Source organism: Cricetulus griseus, chromosome 3 (assembly GCF_003668045.3).
Source record: "Cricetulus griseus strain 17A/GY chromosome 3, alternate assembly CriGri-PICRH-1.0, whole genome shotgun sequence".
Lineage (NCBI taxonomy): Eukaryota > Metazoa > Chordata > Mammalia > Rodentia > Cricetidae > Cricetulus > Cricetulus griseus.
This window is the reverse complement of record NC_048596.1, coordinates 6,483,439-6,496,762: the sequence shown is the minus strand read 5'-3', so window position 1 is coordinate 6,496,762 and position 13,324 is coordinate 6,483,439. Positions and strand designations below refer to the sequence as shown.

The 13,324-nt window shown below is 43.9% G+C and overlaps 1 long non-coding RNA gene across 2 annotated transcripts in view; it reads right to left on the bottom strand.

Moving 5' to 3' along the window:
• LOC103163594 overlaps positions 1–11,634 on the bottom strand; it is a 31,893-nt gene extending 20,259 nt beyond the window's left edge. The window contains exons 1-2 of one of the 2 annotated variants that reach the window (XR_003483634.2): positions 11,225–11,634; positions 9,865–11,032 (exon numbers count right to left, since the gene is read on the bottom strand). This is a non-coding gene — a long non-coding RNA (uncharacterized LOC103163594). Of the gene's footprint in view, positions 1–9,050; positions 11,033–11,224 lie in introns of those variants that run through there. The other variant, XR_004768937.1, reaches the window with a different exon arrangement.
• Between the last annotated feature and the right edge of the window lie 1,690 nt (positions 11,635–13,324).

Here is a 13,324-nt window from a genome sequence, read left to right as displayed (position 1 = left end):
AGAATACCTATCCATTTGAAATACACCTCTATATATCTAGGAAAGCTAATTAACATACCTATGTTTTGACTATTATAGGTGACCATATATAATCTGTATTTAATTATACATTACATTTCTAAATGATCTGTATCAACACAATATCTAAACAAGAACAGAAATATACTTACAACAAAATTGACCTTAAATTTGTATCAATAAATCAAAATCCATACCAATACAAAGTATTCATTTCTATATCATATTCCCCTTTTTTATTTAGAAGGAGATTGACTGTGATCATTAACCATTTATAACCAACTGTGTTTAAATGAAAACATTTACAAACTATATTTGGGAATTTGGGCATCATTCTCTCCAAACTACTTCCTGCTGTATGGGGGTACTGTCAATCCCAAAAGGATCCTGAGAAAACCCAGAAACCTGGGCAAATCCTGGCTGTAATAGTCTGCCAGGCTACATCATCTCAGCTATCTTGGATGCTGGATCACCTGGGACACTGCTTCAGGGGGAATTTGCCTGATCAAACCATATCAGTCTAGAAGGAATTCACAGCTTTTCATCCTCTGTGGAAACAAAAACAGAACCTCTTTTCCAAAGTAACAGGTCCTTAGACTTAAATTTTGAACTCAAGGCATTTTCAAAATATATAGGTTGGGTTAATCCAGCAGCATTTATAATCAAATGTCTTTTAGCACCTGTTGCTCCTTCCTCAGTAACAATTCAAAGAAAATACAACAACACACAGTATGCAGACTCTCTGTGTATTTTCCATCCCTTACGTGGCTTTTATTACCACATAACTAGGGTGATTTTACTTTATTCAACTCTAATGAATAGAGTTCATGTAGAAAAAATGATCATGGCCATCTTCCTGTGCCAGATAACATAAGCAATGAAGAACCATTGCTTAACCCATGTGTTCTGCCATGAACTTGGTTGTAGACTGTTGAGGGAAATATACTGCTAACTTATCTTTGAGTTTGGCCAGGCACAGTGGAAAGAAAGACCTTCCCAGGCCCCTCCACAGAGAGAGATTCTAAGCCTAAGAACTTAGAGCACCATCTCTAACTAGGAGTCCCTTACATAACTTAGTCACATGCCCTGTCCAGCCCAATTGAGCCAGACACTTGGTGGTGGGGGTTTGGGGGAGTGTACCCCTCTATCTTTCTTTAAACAAGCCTTTCATGGTTGTTTAACACCTCCACTAAGGTGGCAGTGCTGGGAAGTGTTAGTTCAGGTGTGGTAGCACACTCACAACCTCAGCACTTGGGAGGCAAATGCAGAAGGATTGCCACAGGTTCAAAGCCACCCTGGGCTACATAGTTAGACTCTGCCTCAAAGAAAAAGTGTCAGGAAGGCATGGAAGGACAGAGGACCTCCCAGAGAAAGGTAAGGTGTTTTAGAATATTATTTTAACTAGTCAAAGATGTAACTTGAATTCTAATAGGTCCTAAAAGTAAAAACTTGAAGATAGCAAAGTAAATGCTGAAAGATCAGAGAAGTAGAGGAGACAGCCACAGCCACTTCTTACCTCAACAGCTTCTCAGACCGAAAGGAGGTGGGGGAGTTCCTGTCTCCACCCACCTTATATTCCTCTCTCTGCCCAGCCATATCACTTTCTGTTCAAATAGCTATCCTGAGCCAGGCCCAGCCTTTATAAATAATAAACAGTCTCCATGGCATGATTTGGGAGCTGGTTGGTGGCGCAAAAGAAAAAGCCTGGTACATTTAGGAACACTGCAGAGAGACGGGAGGAGACCCCCAATCAGACAAATGCTGTTCTCGCCCTGATCAGATCCTTTGACATGGGATGAGAGTTAATGCAAAGGCTCGAAGCTGATTAAGTGCTAAGATTGTTGAGTGCTCAGGGCATCTATAGTACACATTCCAATGCTCAGGGAACATCACCAAAAGGGGGGGGGCAGAAAAAAATGGAACGGCTACAAGATAAGAAGAGCATCCCGAAACGCTGTTGTGTAGACATGACATGGCTGTTGGACCCATGAACTCAGAGTTGCAGTTGTTACCTGCATAAGACGGGCACAAGATGGGGCACCGCCAACGTGTTCTTGTGAGTGGAGGCGGAGCTTCTGCGGTCCCGCCCTTCCTGAGCAGCCGCTAATGGTTGCTAGGAGAGAGTCATGGTCATCTGTGCTGTAGTCACTGGTAAATTCCCCATACTCCAACAAATAACCCCAGAACCATGCTTATGCAAACACTCTAATGTATCGGGGCACAAAAAAGAGATTAAGTCAGGAAGGGTAGTTGTTGGAAGGAAGGGGTTTAGTGGCGGAGGGAGGGGGCGATCATAGAGGACAATGGGGGAGTATGGTCAATACTTTATATGTGTATGTGCAATTATATATGTAATTAATATATGTTATAATAAATATATGCATGTCATGTGTAATTATATGTCATGTTATATAATATATACAGTTATATATTATATAACATGTATAAATGACTAAAATAAGGAAGGAAGAAGGACAATACCTAGTTCCCAGGGTGAGCCCACAGTTAGCGACTGAAAGAGACAGGACTCAAGGGTCCTGATGATTTCCAGCACAACGCTGTGTTCACTTCCTGCCCACCTGCCCGTCTTCCTGCACACAAGCAGCTGGGTCTTCCCTTGATCTATCTGCATGCTCCGCCCTTAACAGACAGGCCAGCTTGCCACAGCCACCATCTCATTTTCAAAGGCTCCTAAATGTCAAGCTTCTTGTTTCTCATATTGCTTTTGTGTTAGTTACCACTGCTGGAATCATCATATCATCAAATCAGGAGATTTTACGGGCTTACTGTGAGAATCTCCCTGGATGTCTGCCTCTCTAGCTGAGGGGCTTCCCAGGCAGTCACCTGCAATATCTGGAGGAAATGCAAGAGCTAAATGGAGAGACCCTGCAGAATCAAGGGACCTGGCATCCAAGCCTTGGTTCAGTCCACCTGCCCGCCATGTCCCTGATCTTCACAGATATCCACTCAACACCAACAGTTTGGGTTGTGCTCAGGTTATGAGTCAGGGCCAGGTGGTGTGTCTTCTGTGTCCTTGCAATAATGTACTTCTTAACTTCTATGTCTTGTGGGTATTTCTAGTGACAATATACTTTTCAGAGTCCCATTTGTAGGCAATAACGCTTTTTGTGTTGTTTGATTGAGAAAATCTACAAAGAATTACTCTGAATTTATTTCACTTAGAGATTAGTATGCATGAAACATGTCAAGTGCATTTGAATATGCCTACATACATAGGAAGCAATTTTTTCTTCAGCCTAGGGGCAGTACTTGGCAGAAAGGTGAATTCCAGGCCCCGTAGTGTCATTTACAACTCATCTACTACCAGTCCAAGCACTGGAGCCACCTCTCCATGACCAGGCATCCTGTGGGGTTTACAAAAGGTACCTGGATTCCTGTCCACATTACCCTGCACTATTCCCTCTCTCCGTGTGCACACACACTTGTTTGTGCATTCGTGCTCACATGTAGGTGCCCACACACACATTTGGAGGCCACAGGTCAACCTCTAGTATCAACTTAATTTTTGAGACAGGCTCTGTCACTGACTCCTAGCTCACTGATTCATCTAATATAAGCAGCCAGTGAGTGCCAGGCATTCCCCTGACTTCACTTGCCCTGAACTAAGGTAATAGGCACGTGCCACTGCAACTGGTATTTCAGGTGGGCTCATGCTAACATGGCAGGCACTGTGACAACTGAACCATCTCCCTGGTCCAGGATCCCTCACATTTGAACAACAAAATATACCATGTTTTTCTTTCCAGAACAAAATAACATGCATAGAACTGTTTTCCCTTTAAAACAAAATATGTTTGCTGGACAATATGATGCATGCCTTTAATCCCAACACTCAGGAGGCAGAAGCAGGCAGATCTCTATGAGTTTGAGGCCATTCAGATCTACAAAGCAAATTCCAGGACATCCAGAGCTATACAGAGAAACCCTGTACTGAAAGCTCTAGAAAAAAAAGGAAGCAAACTCACCCCGGAGGAGTAGACAACAGGACATAATCAAATTGAGGGCTGAAATCAATAAAGTAGAAACTAGGAAAACATTACAAAGAATCAATGAAACAAAGAGTTTGTTCTTCAAGAAAATCAACAAGATAGACAAGCCTTTATCCAAACTAGTCAAAAGGCAGAGAGAGAACATGAAGTAAACAAAATCAAAAATGAAAAGAGGGACAGAACAATGGACACTGAGGAAATCCAGAGAATCATCAAGTCATACTTTGAAAACCTGTACTCCAAAAAATTTGAAAATCTAAAGGAAATGGACAATTTTCTAGATAGATATCACTTACCAAAATTAAATCAAGAACAGATAAGCAATTTAAATGGACCTATAACCCCTAATGACATAGAAGCAGTCATCGAAAGTCTTCCAACCAAAAACAGCCCAGGAGCAAAAGGGTTTCAGTGCAGAATTCTACCAGGAATTAGAAGAAGAGCTAACACCAGTACTCCTAAAATTGTTCCAAACAACAGTAGCAGAAGGGACATTGCCAAACTCTTTTTATGAGGCTACAATCACTTTGATACTCAAGCCACACAAAGATACAACTAAAATAGAGAGCAATATCCCTCATGAACATCAATGCAAAAATACTCAACAAATTATTGGCGAATCGAATCCAAGAACACATCAGAAAAATCATCCACTATGATCAAGTAGGCTTCATCCCAGGGATGCAGGGATGGTTCAACATATGAAAATCCATCAATGTAATCCATCATATAAACAAACTGAAGAAGAAAAACCACATGATCATCTCACTAAATGCTGAAAAAGCCTTTGACAAAATCCAACACCCCTTCATGATAAAGGTCTTGGAGAGAACAGGAATAGCAGGAACATACCTAAACATAATAAAAACAATATACAGCAAACCAACAGCCAACATCAAACTAAATGGAGAGAAACTCAATGCAATTCTTCTAAAATCAAAAACAAAACAAGGCTGTCCACTCTCTCCATATCTCTTCAATATTGTACTTGAAGTCCTAGCTAGAGCAATGAGACAACAAAAGGAGATCAAGGGGATATAAACTGGAAAGGAAGAAGCCAAACTTTCACTATTTGCAGATGATATGAAAGTTTACATAAGTGACCCAAAAAACTCTACCAAGGAACTGCTACAGCTGATAAACACCTTCAGCAGTGGCAGAATACAAAATTAACTCAAAAAAAATCAGTAGCCCTACTATATACAGACGATAAATGGGTTGAGAAAGAAATCACAGAAACATCACCCTCTACAGTAGCCACAAACAACATAAAATATCTTGGGGTAATGCTAACCAAAAAAGTGAAAGACCTGTACAGTAAGAACTTTGAGTCTTTAAAGAAAGAAATTAAAGAAGATACCAGAAAATGGAAAGATCTCCCATGCTCTTGGATAGGTAGGATCAACATAGTAAAAATGGCAATCTTGCCAAAAGCAATCTACAGATTCAATGCAATCCCCATGAAAATACCACCACAATTCTTCCCAGACCTTGAAAGAATAATACTCAACTTTATATGGAAAAACAAAAGACCCAGGATAGCCAAAACAACCCTGTACAATAAAGGAACTTCCGGAGGCAACACCATCCCTGACTTCAAGCTCTATTATAGAGCTATAGTCCTGAAAACAGCTTGGTATTGGCACAAAAGTAGACAGGCAGACCAATGGAATCAAATTGAAAACCTTGATAGGGTCCCACACACCTACAAACACATGATTTTGGGCAAAAAAAATGGAAAAAAGAAAGCATCTTCAACAAATGGTATTGGCATAACTGGATGCAAACATGTAGAAGATTGCAGATAGGTCCATGTCTATCACCATGCACAAAACTTAAGTCCAAATGGATCTAAGACCTCAACATAAATACAGGCACACTGAACCTCTTAGAAGAGAAAGTGGAAATTACCCTTGAATGAATTGGTACAGGAGACCCATTCCTGAACATAACACCAGTAGCACAGACATTGAGATTGACAATTAATAAATGGGACCTCCTGAAACTGAGAAGCCTTTGTAAGGCAAAGGACACAGTCAGCAAGTCAAAACGGCAGCCCACAGAATGGGAATAGATCTTCACCAATCCCACATCTGCCAGAGGGCTGATTTCCAAAATACACAGTGAACTCAAGAAGTTAGCCACCAAAACACCAAACAATCCATTTAAAAAGTGGGGTGCAGAACTAAATAGAGAATTCTCAATAGAGGAATCTAAAACGGCTGAAAGACACTTGAAAAAGTGTTCAATATTCTTAGCCATCAGGGAAATGCAACTCAAAACAACTCTGAGAGACCATCTTATACTGCTCAGAATGGCTAAAATTAAAAACACCAATGACAGTTTATGCCGAGGGGATGTGGGAAAAGGGGAACTCTCCTCCACTGCTAATGGAAGTGCAAACTTGTACGACCACTTTGGAAATCAGTATGGCAGTTTCTCAGGAAAATGGCTATCAGTCCAACTCAAGATCCAGCAATTCCTCTCTTGGGCATACACCCAAAGAATGCACACCCATACAATAAGGACATATGTTCAACTATGTTCATAGCAGCATTGTTTGTAATAGCCAGAACCTGGAAGCAACCTAGATTCCCATCTACCAAAGAATGGATGGAGAAAATGTGGTTTACACAATGGAGGAAAAAACAATGAAATCTTGAAATTCACAGGCAAATGGATGGAACTGGAAGAAAACATCCTGAGTGAGGTAATCCAGTCACAGGAAGACAAGCTAGGGTATGTACTCACTCATGTATGGATATTAGACATAGAGCAAAGGATTACCAGCCTACAATCCATACCACCAGAGAAACTAGGAAGCAAGGAGGACCCCAAGAGAAGAAAGCATGGTCTCCTGAAGAAGGGGAGGGGGACAAGAACCCCTGAGCAAATTGGGAGCACGGGGGGAGGGGGGGAGGAAGGAGGTGGGAAGGGATGATGGGGAGAAGGGGAGAGGGGAGAAAGAACAGTAGAACTGAGACAGGAAAGGAATAGAGGAGAGCAAGAAAGGAGATGCCTTGATAGAGGGAGCCAGTATAGGTTTGGAGAGAGGTCTGGCACAGGGGAAATGCTAGAGGATCCACAGGGATGACCCCAACTAAGCATGCAGGCAGTGGTAGAGAGGATGCCTTTGATGCCCTTCCCCTATAATGAGATTGCTTGCCATCCTAGAGCCTTCATCCAGTAGCTGATTGAAGCAGAAACAGTCACCCACAGCTAAGCACTGAACCATACTCCTGGAATCCAATTGCAGAGAGGGAGGAGGGATGAGCAAATGAGCCAAAACTGTGCTGGAGAAACCCACAGAAACAGTTGACCTGACCTAGTGAGAGCACAGAGACCCTAGTCGTAAAGCTGGGGAAACAGCATTAGACCGAACCAAGCCCTCTGAATGTGGTGTCAGCTAGGAGGCCAAGACAGTCTATGGGATCTCTAACAGCGGAGCCAGTGTTTATCCTTAGAGCACAAATGGACTTTGGGAGCCCATTCCCTATGGAGGGATACTATTGTAGCCCAGATACAGGAAAGAGGGCATGGGTCCTTCCTCAAATGATATGACAGACTTTGATGGTCCCCCATGGAGGGCCTCACTATCCCTGGGGAGTGGGTGGGGGTGGGTTTGGGGGTCCATGGGGAGCATGGGAGGATGGGAGAGCAAGAGAATGGGGGGATTGGTATGTAAATAAGAGTGCTTCTAAAAATAAAAAGAAATTTAAAATAAAAAAATGAAAAACCAAAAAGAAGTATATTCAATGTATGTGCCCAAAAAATGTTGGTATATATTAAGAAAAAAGCAAATAAAACTGCAAATGTCAATACCCTGGAGTACCAGCTACCTTTTGGCAACACTGACCCTGCAGATCAGGACAAGCTGGTTCTGTCTTGACATCATTGAACGCTCAAGGTTCCGAAAGCAGATTCCTCTGTCTTTGCAGGGTCCTCTTTCTTCCACACATGTGCCCACTTCCTGCCCCTTCTCCGGTTCTACCTGCCACACACCACACTGGATGACACCACACACGCTGGTGTGTTCACCTCACAGAAAACTACATGGAACCCTGGTTCACTAGATGGTAATTAATGAACTACTTCCTTCCAGGAAGCGCCCTGACATCCTTTCCCCCCCCCCCCCCGACATCCTCATTCCTAGGGTAGTTGATCTTACCATGTGCTCTCATGGACCAAACACAAACATTCCCACCTCTCCCTGCCCTGACCATGTGACTAAAGTTCCCTCCCCTTTCTCCCTCAGGACTCCACACTCTGGAAGCAGAGAGCAGCTCTACATAACTTGCCGTTGTGATAAGTGCCCCGTACCTATCTGCTCACATTCTCTCGAGCACAGAGAAACTCTGCACACTATTCTGTAAACTGTCTTATATTTTTCAGCCTAGACAGTGGGCATATTGCCATGTTACCCAAGACAGAAGTCCGTTGTCATTTGAAACAGCTGCTTCTATGGCATGGAAATTCTCAAACCTTCAATCAGGTTTGCAAGTTTGCACTGACCATTGCTCTGGCATGCTATAGGACTATTTTAGAACACTCGGTACAGTTGAAGTCACTGGGCTCTGAGTAAGAATGAAATAGCTCTGTTACCAAGAACTTTAATGTAGGAAATTCCTTAAATATTCTATCTGCTCCCAGGGTCTTTCCTTGCGTAGTATGTTTTGTGGGTGAATGGGAAATGCTCCTCGGAGGCTTGTGTGTTTGAACACTGGATCACCTATTGGTGATCTGTTTGGGGAGGTTGTGGAACCCGTGGAAGAAGAGCCCTTGTTGGAGGGATACGTCACTGGAGGAGGGCCTTGAAGATTTATAGTTTAGCCATACTCTTGTGCCCATTCTCTCTCTCTCTCTCTCTCTCTCTCTCTCTCTCTCTCTCTCTCTTTCTCTCTCCTGTCTCTCTCCCTGCAACACCCTCCTCACCATTGTGGACTGTAGCTCCCTGGAATACATAAGCCAAATAAACTCTCTTCCTTGAGTTGCTTTTGGCCACACCAAGAGAAAAGTTACAAGTTCACAGTGAGGTAACTACATTTTAATGGTTGGTTTTGTGACCTTATAGGCTTTGGCTATGGAGTACATTGTTTTAAAGTTAGTGAGTGAGGCCCTGTACACTGGACCTTTGCCCAGGGGAAAGATGTTTCTATGACATTGACTTTTTAGAAGACAACATGAAATACAGAACCCATGCCCTGACTTCGGCTGCACAGAGTTCCCTAGAAACTGAGAACATTCTAGCCCAGAGGCCATACAGTCTGCATGTCTCCCATCAAATCAGGTTCGCAGGGCTCTGATTGTAAGCTGGGAACTGTACTAGGCCCTGTGGAGAGGGTAAATAGAACTTCTTGCTCCAGGAGAGCTTATATTTTTGTACTGACAGGATATTCATACCCAAAGCTCTGCATCCCAAATCCAATCCACAGCCCCTTAAAGGTACAAACAGGCCTGCATCCATCAAGAAACCTCACCCTCCATCTGTGAAGTCAGATGAGTCATTGTGATGGCACTGTGCAGACCATTTCAGGACTTGGAGGGAAGTGACTAATCTCACAGAGACCAAAGGGTCTTCAGGGCTATTGACTCAAGGCATGCGGAAAATAGGCAATTCTGTGGAGAGTCATTTTTCTCTCCAAATTTAAGTGTTATTATTTATTGCTTTGTTAGAATGCAGACGTGCAGCTGGGTAATAACTGGAGATCATGGGAGGGGCATCAGAACACTGTGACAGTGACACCAATATTTACATAGTCTCTGCCCCCGGTGTGCTCAGAGGCGCTTTACATAGTTTTAAACTATAAACAAGAATTTTCTGTAACATGTAACATACCATCTCCAGAGCAGACACAGTGAGAGTCCAATAAGATGGGAAGCAGGGTCTCACACACAGCCAGCAAGTGTTTGCAATGCTAACAGCATCCTTTAGTTACCCTAGGTTCAGCTCCCCTTTATATACTTATTTGCTTGCTTGTTTGTTGATTTATTTATCGCCTCTGCATCTTGATTGCCTGCTATGGAAAAACAGTCAATGTTCAAGAGATTCTCAAGTGGCCACTAATACCACACAATCAGCCCCTGAGTTAGGTTGGAGCCACTGGACTATGTCTAACAGATGCATAATGACAAACGTGAACTGTGTCACTCCTGGGCAATTTACGATTCCAGGCTGAAGGGATACCTCGGTCGTTAAGAGCAAATACTACTCTTGCAGGGAAGCCAAGCTCTGTTCTCAGCTCCTGTAGCAGGCAGGTCATAGCCTCCTACCACAGCAGCTCTAGGGGATCCTATGCCCTCTGCTGGCCTCCATGAATGCACGGGCACCTGCACTCATGTGGACATGGTCACCACAGACACACACAGGCAGACACAGATACAAAATATAAAAGGAAATAATCTGTTAAAATAAACTAAATATTCTACCATTGCTATGGAGAACTTGAAGACCACATACATGGAGACCAAAGAAGTCACATGGAGACCCAAGAAGTCACATGAGACCTGGGAGGTCATATGGAGACCTGAGAGGCCACAGGAGACCTGGGAGATTCACAAAGAGCAGGACCAAGAGGAGCAAGAGCCCCAGTCACCAGCTGGGTAACAGATTCTACCTAGCATTCCTCAGACTCTGTATGTGGAATTAATGTGCTGTGCTAAGCCACTCGGGTAGCAAGGTTTACTGTCAGCACAGCTCTTCCTATCCTGCCATACACAATCCATCAGCCATTCTTGCCTCAGCAGTTATTACTGGCAAAGTCCCAATTGCTCACAGTTCCTTCTCCATGTGTGTACATCCTCAGGGTGACTTCCTCTCCAGCACCAAGAAGATGAGTCCTGAGTTGATCTCAGCCAATCATGGTCCTTGGCAGGTTCAGAAGGCTCTGGCAGCTGATCTACCTCTGAACAGGGAGAAATAACTTTTTCTTGGTAATTTCAGGAAAGGCTTTCTCCAACATGGTCCCCTACACACGTGCAGCTCTAAGGCTAAGGGCAGAGTCTACCTGGTGAGAATGGCAGGGAAGACAGAAGGAAAGCGTGTGAGTTCTTGAAATAACTCATGAGCCATAAGCCAACCAAGCAACTCTCACAACTGTGCTTTGCTGAGTTAGTTGTCTGAAAACTATCTACCACTCAAGTCAGCAGTTTCAACCCAGCTGCAGGGGATCTGAGAAGAGTTTTAGGTATAGCCTTACCTCAGTCACGAGCCAAGATCCTGTGCTGATCTGCCCTGGAACCCAGACATCAGCCCCAGAGAACAGACCGCTATGGGATACAAGGACAGCAAGCCAACCTTCCTGATAGTTGTGAAACTGGAAGCACCGGCCACAGGACTCCTGCAAATCCACACATTCAACATTTCCACAGGCAACTCTATAAGCTCACACCCCACACTGCAAGAAAGTCCACACTGCAGAGAGCCAGCCAGAAGGACATGGGCCACCTTCCCTCCATCTGTCACTGCTCCTGGGCCTCACCCTCTGCAAACTATGCAGACAACCCCCCCCCCCGAATAACAGCTGTCCCTTCCCTTCATCTTGCTTTTCTAGGAGTGGAAGGAGGGTCCTGACTTCTTCTGACTCCCCGTGTTCCTTTATCTTCCAGAGCAAGGCAATCAGAGTCTGGAGGGCTCTGAGTCAGATGAAGCTTAGCCAGAGCTTCGCTGTGACTCACCCTGAAGCCACAAAGCTACCCAGCGATCATGTGGCACTAGGCCAGTGCTTCACAGATGTGGCTCTCAGGGTACCACGCACATCATATGGGGTAGGGAACTTGCGTGGGTCACAGGACTGATGGCTGAGTTTAAAACTACTCTGCACTTTTAGAGATTTAAAGCTAAATTCAGTTATGCTTCCCCCCCCCCCCCGGTCCTTTCTGTGTTATAGTTTGGATTTTAAATATCCTACCTCTTTGCTACAATGTACTTCTCACTACCATCCCAGAAAAATATGGAGCCAAGCTATCATGGACTACAAACATGAGCCAAGATAAATCCTTCATCCTGTAGGTTGAGTGTCTCAAGCATTTACCATAATCACAAACAGCTGATTAACACTGACATTCTTCACATATTAACCATGGATTGGCAAGGCATCCCTGCTGCTGGATATTAGCCTGCTGACCAAGAGTCTCTGAGAGTGCACGTGGGCTTTCCCACTCCAGAGAACTAGCTCTGGATTTTTCACAAGACAGAAGTGGTGCTGCAAGAGAAGGCAGACCTATACAAGACTCTTGAGGTCTAACCTTGGAACTGGGAAGACATCATGCTCTGTCTACATTCTGTTGGGTAGAGTGGGTCAAAAACTAGACTGCTTCTTGTAGTAAGATAGAGGCTCCACTCCTAAGTGAAAGAAGCCAAGACACATGACAATGGCAACAGGATTGGGGGGATAGTTTTTATTTTAATAAACTACCACTAGATTCCATCATTGTTGTATGCTCTGTCACCAACACTATCATCCTGCCTTCGTTTCTGTTGCTAGGATAAAACACCCTGACCAAAATTGACTTAGGAGAGGAAGGAAGATGATTTAAGTTACACTTCTAGGTGACAGCCCATCACCAAGGGATTCAAGCAGCAAGTCACATAACATGTGCAGTCAAGAGCAGAGAGAAACAAATGAACCCAGCTGTCCACTTGCTTCTGCTCACATCTAGTCTTCGGCTGTCCTGTATAACTCAGGAACGAATGCAGGGAGTGATGTCACCTCCAGTGGACTGGGTCTTCTCACACCAGTTCACAGTCCAGACATGCCCACAGACCAACCTAATCTAAACACTTCCACAGCGGAGGCTTTCTTCTTGGGCAATTCTAGGTTGTTCCTAGTTGACAATTAAGAATTAACCAGTGCAACTGTCACACGAAAAGTCTGAAGAGCTCTGGGCCACAGCACTGTCAAGTGCTGAGCAATAAGGTGTCTTTTGTGACACTGCAAGAGGTAACTCTTGAACGATGAGAGATTTTTCAGAGCGGCCACTTTCCCTCTAGAGAGCTGTCAGCTCACCCAGAATGAGGCGCCCAGTTCCAGAGTGACAACTCAAAACTCAGATGTAATTTCCAAGAGAACTTCCTCCCCAGACTCCAGCTCATAAAGGTGCTCCATGACCTTGAACTCCAAGGCAAGCACACTTGATTTTCCTTCAAATTGCCTCCAAACAATTACATTCGTATTGCACTCATGTCCGGCAATATGAAATCGAGTCCTCCAAATTGTCTGTAATGTGAAACATGACTAGCTCCTTCCCCAGGTGAATACTTTTGCCTGGCGTGTGTGGTGACATCTTTTAGACAGATT